We start from the raw sequence: 11,728 nt of genomic DNA, 5'->3' as shown, positions 1-11,728 counted from the left end.
CCTCCTGCCTCAGCCTTCTGAGTAGCTAGGACCACAGCTGTGCATCACTGTGCCTAATTTTTAAATTTTTTTGTATAGATGGGGTTTTGCCATGTTTCTCATGTTGCTCTCGAACTCCTTCCACCTTGGCCTCCCAAAGCACTGGGATTACATGTTTGAGCCACTGTGCCTGGCCAGAGGTTCATTTTAAAAATGTGCTTTCCCAGAGATGTCTGATAAGATGAAGATTTCGGAATGCCTTCATCATTCACTTGATGCCCGTAATGTCAAGCCCGCTATCCTGGAAGTCCATTGCAACTACCTGGGGAGTTTCAAATATACCTGTCAGTGCCATGGTGGTCTCCCTGTCCCCTGAGATTCTGATTCACTGGGTCTGAGATGGCACCCAGATGATGGCAATAGTTTTGAAGCTCCATCATCAAAGTGTATTTGATGTGGAGGCAGGCCCCAGACTGTTGCTGTGTAGACTAGTTCTCCACCCATACAAGGTGGATATAGGATGCAAAGGTAACAGAACCCATCCCAGAAAGGCACACCTCTTGCTGCAGTGCTGCTCAAGAGAAGCAAGAAGTGTGTGCATAAGAGTTTATCAAAGAGAAGTAAATTCCCAAGAGGTTTCCCCTTAATCAATCAATTAGTCGCTACCCCAAAGAATAGAGATGAAGATGAATAACCCAAGTTCTTCACTGGAAGATCCTGTGTTTAGTATGTTTGAGGTCATCCACCTCAACAGCTTCAGTTATTAAATAAGAAAATTGAAGCCTTAATCAAGTGGTTATGACTTGCCCAAGGTCATGTGGGTGCTAAGTGCTGGATCCCTGGTCACATGCATTCCTAATAATTGCTGGTGCATTATATCTGCAGTGGAATTTTCACCCGTTTAAATTGCATCAGGTCATCCATAATCCTAACATAAGGATTTACTATTTTAGGATACAAAAGAGAACTTAAGATATTGCTTTTATTTGCACTGATGTACTGTTATGCTAGTGTATTAGTCTGTTTTCACGCTGCTGATAAAGACATACCCCAGACTGGGAAGAAAAAGAGGTTGGATTGGACTTACAGTTCCACATGGCTGGAGAGGCCTCAGAATCATGGCAAGAGGCGAAAGGCATTTCTTACACAAAAGCAGCAAGAGAAAAATGAGGAAAAAGCAAAAGCGGAAACCCCTGATAAACCCATCAGATCTTGTGAGACTTACTCACTATCACGAGACTAGCACGGGAAAGACCGGCCCCCATGATTCAATTACCTCCCCTTGGGCCCCTCCCACAACATCTGGGAATTCTGGGAGATTTGGGTGGGGACACAGCCAAACCATATCAGCTAGTGACTTTATCGATACAAAAAAATCTCTGAGAAGAAATTGTCTCAATTTTCTAAAATTGCAACTAATTTTACACTCATGAGTAATCATGTTATGATAATGTACACAACAAAATTGTTCATGATAGATTTAGTGTCATAGTATACGAAGTTCAAAACTGAACCGTCTAATTGTCAGAAAAGCTGGAGCAAATCTCCTGTTGTACTCTATGTAATTCCACTTTAAAAATACAAATAGAGTCTCCTGACTTATTTTGTATAACCTTTGTCACCAAAGCTCATTGACAGATGTACAATGTGTTTCATATCAACTTATTTTGTGTGTTATGCAAGTTGATAGGAATTAAGCATTATGCAATTTTACGGAGCAGTTTGTGGTCACCACGTGTTATTGAGAACTGCTTTGTGTACTAAAGACTTAAACTGCATCTGACGTAGATTAAAAAAGTGCTTCAGAGGGTGAGAGTGTTGCATGAAATTAGTTTGTCTGGAAGGATAAAGAACACCTAAAACTGACTTCTTAACAGCAAGTAATAAAAGATAATAGTGATGCTTGTGTACTAGGTTAAGGGACTCCCCTAAGAGAAGACACACATCTGTCCTCCTGTTCGCTAATAGTCAGTGATGGAAATCAGGGAATGAGTGAGGGTGGTGAGGGAGAGAGGGACCCAGGGATGCTCCACTTGGAACCCCCAACGTGTTGTGTTCTGACACGTATTCCCATTGCTTCCATGTCTTGGTTGCTTGAGTGAGTGTGTTCTAATCATTTGCCATGAGGGAAAGCAGAACTAGGAATGGGACAGGACAGGGGCCTCCAATGACTCCTAAGCTTCCGAGCTGCCTGACCCATTTGCATGATGAAAAGAAGGTCCCAGGTGATTGGGTGGAGATTGTGGGGGTAGGGCTCAGGTGCCTGGCAGTGGCTGAAGCCTGAGAGCTCTCTGCTTTCTCAAACCATGGCCATCCTCAGAATGGCTTCAAGCCAGATTTCAGCTCACCAAAGATATGAATGGGTCAGTGTGAGGAACCTCACTCCAGTACCCCGTTTAAAACAGAATCTGAGACTTCCTCCCTTGTGAGCGTTTACTGTAGAGGGATACGCTGCCCTTTCCATATTTAACACACGCACACGCAGACTGCTAAGCCATAAAGCAAGCTCAAAGACGCTCCGTGCAAGGACAACAAAAACCAGACCTTTCAAAATGATAACCAGGATTTTATAACTCATAACACCATGCATGTTATATTAAAAGTGGAAGACTTTTTGAACTGCAACCTTTACATCCCAATCCAATAGTTCTTTCAGCTTTGAAATATCCACAATCTGAATTTTATAGGGATTATTTTTATTATAGGTAAAGCAATTAAATCTCCATATTGAGGGATGAAAACCTTTTAAAGCCCTTCTCAGAATATCAAAAGAAAAGGAGGCTTATATTTAACAGGTGTGACAACCCAACACAGGACATTTCATTGAAAAGGAGCTTGACATTATCCAGTAACAAATACTTAAATTAATCCAAAACATCTTTTGGATAAAAGGGATTTTAAAATGAATTAGGTCGACCACAAAACTTTATATAAAAAGAAGACCATCTCATGTATGAAATACTTTAAAATACTAATTCTTATGGAATGTGTCAAGTGGTGTTTTTATAAAAACTTTCCTTTTAAATGACATTTTAATTAGAATTATGATGTTTGTCCTGCAATACAGAACGTGAAGTTGTCTCTTAGTTTTCTTTTGGCCTCTCAAGTTAACTTAATTGGTTTAATTCACTGAAACTGATTTCCTCCTATTTGACCTAAATCATGGGTCAGACTGAAGGGAATGCTGTGGCCATAGGTAGGGATTAGATTAGACAGCAGAAAGAACATCCTAACTATAACTACAAGATGCAATCAGTTGGAGGAGATGATGTCATATGCAAAATTCTAGGATTTGGGATACTGAGATTCTTCAAGGTTAATGACCCACATTTTATGAATGGGATCGGTATGCGTCTTTCATGTTTTAAGAAATTATCTTTCTCTCTCTCTCTCTCTCTCTCTCCTTCTGCAGTGTCTTTCGGGGGAACTGGAGATGGTAGTGAGGGAGAGTCACAAACAACATTGTTTCAAATATTGAGGTTTTTCTGAGCTCATTTTGAAATCATGTTCCTTCTACTATTAAACTGCAGTTCATTATTCTTAAAACGTTAAATGTTATTTTATTCATCAGCACGCATATTGTTTTTAGCACTGTTCTATATTGTGATAATATTCACAATATAGTGATGATGATTGAGAAACGTTGGCAGCGTATTAAAAAGCTTTTAGAGCATTAAAAAAGAGTCATTGGCCTGTGGGCTACTGATTTTATGGAATAGGTTCAGAACCTGTTTACTTTAAAGCATTCCCCTAAATGTTAAGGGTTCACTATGGTGAGACTTGAAAATTAGTGGCTAATTGGAAGATTTCAAAATCCAGTGAAATATCTTGGATCTGGAATATTTGGAGAATAATTAGAAAGAAAAGGAACCAAAATATGCATTTGGTAGTTAAGGAGAGTCAGATCGAATCTTTTTGAAGGCCATGTGAACTGGAGTATGGGGACTTCTGTGTGACTAGTGAATACACTCAATACTAAAGGAAATGCAATCGACTTTGCAAATGACGATTCGAGCACAGAGTGGATAAACTGACAAGACCCTATTACTGAATACCCACTTTGAAATATACATTCTGTTCTTTGTACCTCAGGGGACAAAAAGGGTGCATGCTTGTCAGAAATTTAATCTGTTTTCAATATTTATTTTTATTGGTATCTTCTCTTGGCCACCTATGGAGAGGTGGGCTTGTATCCCAACTACCATGGTGTGCCTGATTGTTCAAGAAATTTCCTAGGAATGCATTTGTAGTTTCACGAAGGCTGTCCATCTTAACAGGGGAAAAACTTCCTTGGCTGGAGTCTCACATTTTAATGAGCTCATTTTGGCATCTCTAGGGTTAAAGATCCTCTCAGAACCTATAGGTACTGGAAAAGGCGGTTTCTAAACTCAGCTGCTCAGGTCCATTTTATTTTTTTTCCCCCAGCAAACAGGAAATGGAGCCCTGAAACTTTTTTTTTTTCCTAACTGGAAAGTGCGCGGGGAGGGGGCACACTCACCCTGCCCACATCCAACCCTGAGCCTGACCCAGACTTGGGGGTCTCCGTGTGTTTTTTCTTCCCTCTCTTTTTTTCTATTATTTTGGCAGACTTTTTGGAATGTCTGGGAGCTAAGGGCTTTGCTTCATGGAGCAGAATTCTGAAGCAAGAAAAAGAGAAAGTTATAGACTAAACCACAGAAATGTAAACACGTCTGCAGCTAAAATAACTCTACTTTCATTGAAAACACTCCTCCCTCACAATCAGACTTCTGTGTGCTATGGTCAATAAAACTGCATGTTAATAGCGACCAATTAATAGATTATGTTGCTCGGCCTTAAAAGTTGAGGGAGTTTTAATTATTATTTTTCAAATTAAAGGAGTGCTTATTCCCTCCCTTCCCTTGGGGTGGGGGGCGGGGGGAGACTTAGCTTTCTTTCTGGCTGTTTGCTGAAATTCTTGGCTGTTAAAGTTTGGAGAGGGAGGGACATGGGTAGTTTTCACTTGGTCGGAATGGGGAGAGTGTGCAAGAGATCGCTCCGGGACAGGTTCCTAGAGATCGCTCCGGGACGGTCGTGACGGCCCCCGAGGGACATGAGAGAAGAGGAGCGGCGCTCAGGTAAGCTCGATTTTGCGGTCGGAATTCGCGTAGAAACGAAAACTTCTGGAAGGGGCTTAGCCCCGAGCCCCGGAGGCGGACAAGCTGAGCCTCCTGGCTGCACCCTTTGGAGGCTGCTGCTTGCAGACGCCGTCGTCTCCCAAGGGCGGCTGTCACCGCGTGCGTCGGTCAGACCAGGCCGCGGTGCCCTCGGCATCCCCGCGTCCCGGAGGTTGTATCCGGCTCCTCCCCACGACCGAGGTCCCGGGCACCGCGCCTCTCCCTCCGGACGCTCTGCGCGACGTCGTCCCAGTTCTCATCAGCATCGAGGGCAGTCCGCGGTCATTTTATAAACGTCTAGTGTCGCAACCGTTTTCACTTTTACTATTTTCAATGTTTGCAACGGTTTTCACTGAGGCTGGAAAAATATCACTTCTCGCTAAAAGTGACCCCGAGTTAGGAGGAGCGCGCACCCCCGCGGCTCCCCCTCCCACACTTTCCCTCCCCTGACCCCCTCTCCTCCCCTCTGGTCCTTCCCTTGCTCCTCGCCCCTCCAGTAGTCGCGTCCTGGGTTCCTTTCCTGCTGGGGCCGGACTCTCTCCTCCGGCCGTCCCAGCCTCTGCTCCTCCGCCTCCCTCCTCCTCTTCCTCCTCCTCCGCCTCCTCCTCTTCCTCCCGGAGCCGCCAGCCGCGTCCTAAACCCGAGCAGGGCGCGTAGTGTCCAAACCTGCCGGCGCCTCCCGCGCTCTTGGCCCCGAGGGCGCGCGCACGGACACGCGAGCACACCCACACCCACGCGCACACGGACACGCGCGCACTCGAAGACTCCCGCGCGCTCGCACCCACGCGCACCTGGCCACGCGCGTGCATTCCCGCCCACGCGTCCCCGCCCCGCCCCCGGCGCGCACTCCGGGTTCGCAAGTCGCGCGTCGGGGCGGCCGCCCTGCTCCGCGATTGGCGGGAGCCGGAGCCTCCCTGAGCCCGGCGCCCACACCATGGGCTGAGCCCGTCGGCGCCGAGGGAGTTAGTGCGACCCGGCTAGGCGCGCACGGCCAAGGCACGCGCGCTGGCACACGCGGGCGCGGACACGCGCGGACACACACGTGCGGGACACGCCCTCCCCCGACGGCGGCGCTAACCTCTCGGTAAGTCCAGCGCCCCACACGACCTGCCCGGCTCCCACGCTGGCTACAGCGGCTGCGGGGACGGGGAGGAAGGCAGCGGGGTGGCCCTAGGGGCTTACTCTGCAGGGCTCTTCCGACGGCGCCGGGACAGGTGGGGCGTGCAGCGCCAGGAGGGACGGCTCGCCAGTGCGGGGTCCCAGGGAGGCGCGTGCAGTCGGGTGCGGATGGAGAGGAGGGGGCACCCCGAAATTGACAAGGGCCAGGAGAGCACACCGCGGGGACTTCATCTGGGGCCCCGACCAAGAGGTTATTTGTCCTTGTCTGGAATGGAAATCAGGGTTGAACTAAAAAAGCTGACGCTTGGCCTAAAGTAGGGACCAGGTTTGAGGCTGGGTTGTCACTGTCCGCTGGGTCCTGATGGTGGAATGACCCCCGACGGCGCCTTCCCGCACACCCCGCAACACCGGCTCTGGGACCAGCTCTCAGCGCCAGGAGCGGTCCCTTTCCTTTCCCACTCTCAGTCTCAGTCTTTTCACCTTTCCGTTCTTTAGCCTGCAGCTGTTAAGTTTATTTGCCTCCAGTTTACCACCCTAATTGCAAAACTTGGCATGTTAAAAAAAATATAGTCTATATTTTATCAGCTAGCCTTACCTGGTTTCTGTCTGAAATACATCGTCCGTTTATTGCTATGGTATGTTGCATAGATGCATAGAGGCATTAATTATCTTTTAAGTACAGGACAAATTCTGTTATTAATAGCAGACAACACTGCGCAATAAAATGGATAAACAATTTCAATGAGGATGTGGATTTAATACAACTCATCGTTAATCTAAAGATAGTTTCCTTTATCTTTCAAAATAACATATTCCTATGTGCTACAGGTTTCACTCTGTACATGTCTCTATAGCTTTTGTAGTCCAGAAAACTTTCAATGTGAATAAAAATACATTTTATTCTTCCCTGGGTGACATACATAGGACACAGAGTTTACTTACCTTTGGGACTATTTTTGACTGTTTTCCATTCTCTCCAAGTAGTTTAGAGCCCCTGAAGGGAGAACTGTCACAGTCCCAAAGTTAACCCTTGCTCCGCTGGCATTGGCTGGTGCCCGCTCCCGGGGCAGGCCAGAGCTCATAGCCTTCATCCACAGGAGGATCAGGCAACAGACGTTGCGAAGAACCCAACCATGTAAATTAATTCACCATGTGTCAAATTATTAATAAGCTAATTACACCATTGAAATTATAATTCTAGCAGAAATGGTGAGCTATGTAAACTTGTGGCTAATATATCAAGTTTTACAATTCTCAAGAAAGGCTTTAGAAGAGCTACACACATCACAAATGCTATTTGCCATTTGGTAATCCTAGCTTCGGTTTGGGTCAATGGCTTTTGGAAAGTACACTGAATTAGCAAATGGGTAATCCGTCTCGAGATATTTGTTAAGGAATATATAATTCCAGTAGCACTTATAATTCCAGTTTCTTCTCTTTTGTAACATTTTATAATTACTTCATTCTATTTTAAAAAATTTAGAGTAGAATTGTAGTACATGATTTCACGTTTATCTGTTATTTCATGAGGAATTATTGGTGATTTAATCTTTAGCTAAAATTTAGAAAATTAGCATTTACCATTGAAGGGATTGTGTGAGGGGCTGCATTCACAGCTGTATATAAACATTCCCCCCTCCACGTTCCACGTTTTGCTTTCATATTAAAGAAAAACCTTGTTGAGTTTTTAATCTTATAAAATCAGATATTTTATTTGTGGTAAGACCTAAGATCCCAATGGAATACCAGATACGTAAGTAAGAAGGAAAGCATCTCTGAAAGACGTCAGAAGGAATGTGTAACTCACATACTATTCTACAATGTTATACGTTATGTATCTTTTAAATGTATCTCACATTGTAAGTAGGGTAATAGGAAACTTTCAACACTTTTTTTTTCTAAAAGTAATATTAGTTTTTATTTTTATCTTGCTATCTTTAAACAAAAAAGAAATAAAAGGGGGGATTTATTTCTTCTCAAAACAGAAGAGCTAATGTTTCTGGAATCGTTTCCTATTCCCAGGCAAAAACCGATAGCAAGTCAGTCCCAGTCATAGGATCTGGAGTGGTGAGAAGACATTGTCATAGTGAATAAATGTCTGATGCCTGTTATTTCATAGAACTCCATTGAGAAGGTGTCGACACAGAGCCACCTACTTTTCTAATGAGACTTATGGAGTCTGGGAAGCAGTTTGGTCAAGGTGGCAAAATCCCAGCTCTGTGAGGCATCAGGTCACTTCTCAGTTTAAGTTGACAGCTGATCTCTCTGAATGCAGGTCTCTTTTTGTCACCTCTTTGCTTCTTTACCCCTTGCGTCTGAGCAGTTTTCCAGAGAGCAGGAGTATGGCAAAGGAGTTCTTTTTTCCTTCCCCAGTGTGTAAGGTTACTTGGGCTTTCCCAGGGAGCATGGTCCTTCACAATACAGCTATTGTTTAATGTTCTACACCTTGAATTTGAACCTTAGCAGCAACATTTGTAAGAAAAATAGGCTGATGTAACAGGGACGTTCAGATCTTTGGGGCACAGTTTCAGATGATTATGGTACTTAGTGGCAGTGGTGTGAGTAGGGCTTTTTGAAAACTCTGAAAATCACTGCGGTATTTGGGGATGCTCATGCTTGGCAGTGACCAGCCACCCCTCCATATTGTTGCTGATCCTTGCATGATAGCATTCTCCCTGGTATTTCCCACACCCTTATTAGGGGTCAGTTAATTAGTTGTCCACTATGCATTGTCAGTGTACGGACCTCTCACAATGATTGATTGAAAGCAGTTATTTTGTAAATAAACAACAGCGGGAGTTTTCCAATGGCTGGGCTGTCACCCGAACCAGTTCTTCAACATAGCTAAAAAAGTTAAAAGTTAAGCATCTTTCCCTTTTAACTTTATCTTTTATTTAAAACATTTTCATATTAGAAAGAGGCTTGAATGCTTCATGTTTGTAACATTGCAAAGTCTAGTGAAGGTAGTGAAGGAGGATGAGCTAAAATTACTTTGCTAAATTTAAGTGGAAGTAAAATGTAGACAACACCAAGAAATTAAAGGGTGCGTCTAAAAATGGAGCGCCGGATCTAAGTTTTAGATTTAAACTAACTTTTAAGTTCTCCTATTTTTAGGGTCGCATGTCATAATCTGGGAGACCCTGATTGCGTATGAGAAACAGTAATTTTACAATGAAAGTAAGGGGTTTGGTTATCTTGACTCAGTGCGTGTTCAGGAGAATGTGCAAAGGAAGTTTCATTATGTGACTCTGTCCTATTCAGAATGGCTATATGAGACAATGGAAATATCCTTCAAGTGTGTAAAATAGGCCATTTGAATTAATTTATCACCTCTTTTTTTGTTATTATCCCAGAGAAATAGACATCAGATGTGATCTGGGACAAATCTTTAGTGTGTCTAAAGGTTTTTAAAACCTAGATTTGTAGTTGCTTCCTTTTAAAGCCTAACCTATGATTTTGAATTGTTTTAGTGGGAATGAGATTTTTATACCTGCTTTTGTCTTATATGTGCTCCCTTTTAAGGATAACGTTATTGCAGTAATTATTACCCCTGCAAAACATACTCGGGGGGGAAAAGCCGTCTCTCTAAGAAATAGGAAAGAAAACAGGCATATATAGAATGACTTAAAAAATAGGAAACCCTTATTTTCACTTGATGTAGGCATTCAGCAAAAGTTCCCACATGTTCATTTGAAAGTGTAGAAATGCATTTGAACCTCAGTTTTGAGAGCAGGGGAGCAAAGGAGCGAAGCCTTATTTAGTGAAGTGCTATCGTCCTATTTCCATTAAGTGATTCTCTGTTATTGGTAGAAAGATTAATTTTCTCTCTAACTGGGTGGAAAGATTGGCTATGCATTCTTGGGGCTCACTAAAGTACTTGAAGTTGGAAAGTAAAAGAAAGACTAAATTGGAGCGTGCACATTTTTCTGCACGCCTGGCAGGGAGGTTTGTGTGACTATCTTGAGGAAATATTAGCTTGTGCACCGTCAGAAGCTGCATCCTGGAATCAGATTAGCTGGTATTGTGAATCTTTCCATCTGAACTAAGATGGACAGTAAGAGAATCCCAATATCTTAGTAAATCTGTTACTTACCTATTGCCTTAGTTTAATAAATTGTTTGAAATTGGCAATGGGAACGTGCTGTTCCTTCTTGGTCTGCAGATGTGAGTTCCTGAAATCCAGGCAGCCCTTGATGTCTCGATGGCCCAATGACATGGGACAAGCTCTGCAGTGTCCTTTCATGGGTCCTGTCACTGGAGCTTTCCATCTGTAGGGGCTGCTGCCAGCTTTGGAGCCTGAACCTCTCTGCCCTCCCTGGAACCCCCCTCCAGCCAGAAACCCCTTTGTAATATTCCTCTCTTTCTTCCACAGACCCTTGCCTGCTGCTGGGGCCTCTGCAGGGGCAGTGGTTTCTCATCACGTGTGGGTTGGCGGGGGGCGCAGTGAAGAGTAGGGGAGGGAGAGAGCCCTGGCCTCTGGGGACCTTAAAACTATATTTCATGGAAAGCCTGTTTTCCAAGGCAGGCAGATTCTGCAGTACTACCTGCAATTCCTCCCATTTGGCCTGTTCACCAAATAATTTGAGGGGGCAGAGCTGGGTACCAGCCTTTACTTAGAGCTGTGCTTCTGTTGAAAAGTGGGGCCCAAGTTTGTATTAACTAATCTGGGAACTGGATGCTGAGGTAGAGTCTGTTGGTCATGTTGTTGTCCCCCAAAACTTCACTTCTTAAAACCATGACTGTTTCATGGTTACAGTGACAGTGCTGCTTACATTTTAAAAATCCACACTCAAGCCTCAATAAGCCTGAAGGGAATTTGGCCTGATTAAATGGTTCTTTTTAGTTGTTCGTAGTCAGATGTCACCCCTCACACACAATTAATTTGTACGGAGCCAAGTGCGTTCCACACACATTGCTAAAGGGTGAGAAGAGGGGATAGCAGGTGCATCTCCTAGCAATCAAGCTAATTATCCATTTGCAATGTATGGTGGGAGATGCTGAATGCTAGCGCAATGCTAGCATTGCATTGTGTTCTTAAAATGAGGACTCTTGGGAGAATTGGGGAGCTTAGGCACAGGCAAAGCAGGAATTTCAGAAACACGGGATACCTCCCTGGACCCACCTCTGTGTGCAATGAAGGCTTGGAATTCTGCTTGACATGAGACTGAACGGGGGTCTCAGGGTTCAGAGGAAGGACTGAAAGAAGCTATTATGAGGGCCCTGTGGGAGGAAGAGGGGATGACTGTGGCACTACTTAGGAAGAGAAAACTTTAGACCTCAGCACTGAAGAAGGTGCATTTCAGGATTTTTGCATGGGAAATGCAGAGATCTAAGCAGAGTATAAATAATAAGTGAAGGATGTACTAGCAAAATGAAATGTTTTGAAACAGAAACCACTCACATTTACAATCTCAACATGAAACTTTTTAATTAAATGTATCAGAAAGCTGAGATTTCTTTTATTAGGAAATGAGGTAAAAACATTTTGAAAAGAA

At 44.0% G+C, this 11,728-nt stretch overlaps 1 protein-coding gene across 5 annotated transcripts in view; it reads left to right on the top strand.

The window, feature by feature from the left end:
- Positions 1-4,862: 4,862 nt before the first annotated feature.
- ERG (ETS transcription factor ERG) overlaps positions 4,863-11,728 on the top strand; it is a 279,268-nt gene continuing 272,402 nt past the window's right edge. The window contains exon 1 of one of the 5 annotated variants that reach the window (XM_001170678.7): positions 4,863-5,075. The gene's annotated coding sequence lies outside the window, so the exon portion shown is untranslated. Of the gene's footprint in view, positions 5,076-6,051; positions 6,199-11,728 lie in introns of those variants that run through there. The other 4 variants (XM_001170554.7, XM_003319073.6, XM_054675163.2 and 1 more) reach the window with 4 other exon arrangements.

Source organism: Pan troglodytes, chromosome 22 (assembly GCF_028858775.2).
Source record: "Pan troglodytes isolate AG18354 chromosome 22, NHGRI_mPanTro3-v2.0_pri, whole genome shotgun sequence".
Classification (NCBI taxonomy): Eukaryota; Metazoa; Chordata; class Mammalia; order Primates; family Hominidae; genus Pan; species Pan troglodytes.
Note: the sequence above shows the minus strand (reverse complement) of the source record. Positions and strands in the feature narration are given on the sequence as shown.